Below are 2,696 nucleotides of genomic sequence, written 5' to 3'. Positions count from 1 at the left end.
CTTCACTTTTACACTCTCTCTCTCTATCTGTACTCCTCCCTATCCTTTTTCTCTGATATCAATGTCATTCAACCCCCTCTCTTTCCATTTCTCCACCTCCACATCTCTCCATCCCTCCATCTCTCCATCCTGCACTCCATTCCATCTCTTCATCTCACTATTTCTCCATCTCTCCATCTTGGCATCGCTATACATCTCTCACTCGTCATCTGTCCATCTCCTATAGAACATTAGTCCCGTGTGGCTCAGTTGGTAGAGCATGGTGTTTTCAACGCCAGGGTTGTGGGTTCGATTCCCATGGGGTACCAGTACGGGGGAAAAAAAGAAAATGTATGAAATTACTACTGTAAGTCGCTCTAGATAAGAGCCTCTGCTAAATGATGTAAATGTAACATTGATGAAATGCTGATGTGAAGTTATTTGTTGCTTACTTCTTTGACAGACAGGGTTAATACATAATGATGATAATAGCATAGCGGACAGTTGGAAGCCCTTTACACTCATACCGTATACGGGTTTAAAAATGGCAGATTTGGAAGCTGATAAGCACATAAATTGGAACACAGTGGTTATACAGTAACTCAAGGTCTCTGCTTCACAGCTCTATATGGGTTTTGATTGACAGCACCACGCTTAACAACAAGTTGCCCCCATCCCTCCTGCTAATTGGGCAACTTTTGCTCATTTCTTGTTGTCTGAGCGAGGGAAATGCTGTAAATTACGATGTATTTTGAAAGATGAGATGTTGAGGATTGGAATAAATACCGCTTTGATGTCATAAAAGCAAGCCAAAATACATATCATAAAACTCATGAAATATACAGTGTCAACATTTATGATCCTATGTTTGATGTACAGTTACAAGATGACATGGCGTTATACACTGGGTTTTCCTGAACAGAATGTGTTTATGTTTGTTGTGAAAAAAGTATGCCGAGGACCACGCATCTGAATGCACTCTTGACTGTAATTTATCTAGTCAGAACGAGCTTTAAAATGATGCCCAGCTGACCCAGATTGCTATTTAGAATGGACTGTATTTGGATTATGTAAACAACAACAGTAATTGTGTAAAGGCAGGGATGCAGGGCTGTGTTCCAAACAACACAATTGCAAGTGTGCTCAAGTTCCTCAACGGCACAGCTAGGAGACCTATTAAAAGAAGAGTCTTAAACTATAAGATTCTTTTTTTGTCTTAAAAGTGCATTGAAACACCAGTTAGACCTCTACTGGGTCATGCTGCACCTACCCCAAATTTTCCAAGAATATTCTTATCATGTTACTGAATGTATCCAGAGTATTTTCAGATTTCGTTGTCAACAAATGCAGCGAAAAGTACAGGAAATGTAAAATGTATATTAAATCAACAGCGTAATGTTTGGATTCAGTCTGGTGTCAGGTGGACTGTTGTGTCCTCACCTTTAGTCTAATAATTTTCCCATAATCTCCAAACTCTTCCATTTACATTTTACATGTACATTTACATTTACGTCATTTATCAGACGCTCTTATCCAGAGCGACTTACAAATTGGTGCATTCACCTTATGATATCTAGTGGAACAACCACTTTACAATAGTTTTTTTTTTTGGGGGGGGTTAAAAGGATTACTTTATTCTATCCCAGGTATTACTTAAAGAGGAACGTTCCCTTTCAATTGCTACCAGTTTATACATACACTTTCCATATTTCTTCTGTAAGAAACATTTAAATGTAGTCCTATCCATACATGCCAATTCCCACGAGTGTAAAGGCTGTTTTACAGTTGGTCTATCGACATTGTCGCAGTGACATCATGAACATTCTATTGTCGTCCGACATCAAACTTGTCATTGTCATTATGAAAAAGTATAAACACAAAACGACATCCTTTGCATGACACCAGCAGCCCAGTGCTCCAAATAGCATACTTGCTCTATTTGAACACCAACAAACCCAATCTATTTAGTAAATGTCAATCTAGCAAGCCAGGCAACTAAAACCAACTTTCTAAACAATGTTTTAGTTCCTTGCTAGCTTGTTAGCGAGCTAGTTAGCTGGCTAGCCAGTTCAAGTAAATGACCGGAGTATAGCTGACAACGTTTTAACTTTAGCTACTTTTTATTCATTATTACAGGAAAATAAACCCAGCACAACACCATCATTATTTACAAGGTAAAATAGCTTACGGTTGTGAGTGTCACAAAATAAAAACATCACCACACCACAGTCATTGTAACCCACAGGCAGCATAGGGTTGTCTATCTTTCTTTTATCTCTCTCTCTTTATCTCTCTCTCTTTATCTCTCTCTTAGTCTCTCTCTCGGATGTTATCATGATGTTTGGCCAGAGGGGTATCCATGAAGCACGCTAGATCTACACAGGGTTTTCTGAGTAGACATTGCTCATCCGCCTGCCGCTAACTCTAGCAGGCTTGTAACCGCGCGTGCATGTCGCACGTGGCTAGTTGAACGCTGAACTTTTCATTGAGACAATACTGAAGCATCAATCCATGGGCGAGTCAGTGCCACATTTTAATTTTCACCGAAATCAAAATGAATGAATTCAGCAGGCTCTGGTGTGAAGTTTTAAATAATGTGATAGGTATTTTAACATTTTAAAAAATTTTAACACACAAAAAAACATTTCATTTATAAAATCTCTTCTTCCTCAAATGAAGGGGAGGATGATGCAATCTCTGGTCCTCAACTCGCGGCT

At 39.1% G+C, this 2,696-nt stretch overlaps 1 non-coding gene across 1 annotated transcript; it reads left to right on the top strand.

Moving 5' to 3' along the window:
• Positions 1-238: 238 nt before the first annotated feature.
• On the top strand, positions 239-307 carry trnae-uuc (transfer RNA glutamic acid (anticodon UUC)). The gene has a single exon. It is a non-coding gene; the product is annotated as a tRNA-Glu (tRNA).
• The last annotated feature ends 2,389 nt before the right edge of the window (positions 308-2,696 follow it).

This window comes from Salmo salar, chromosome ssa14 (assembly GCF_905237065.1).
Source record: "Salmo salar chromosome ssa14, Ssal_v3.1, whole genome shotgun sequence".
Lineage (NCBI taxonomy): Eukaryota > Metazoa > Chordata > Actinopteri > Salmoniformes > Salmonidae > Salmo > Salmo salar.
This window is presented reverse-complemented; position numbering and strand designations above follow the sequence as displayed.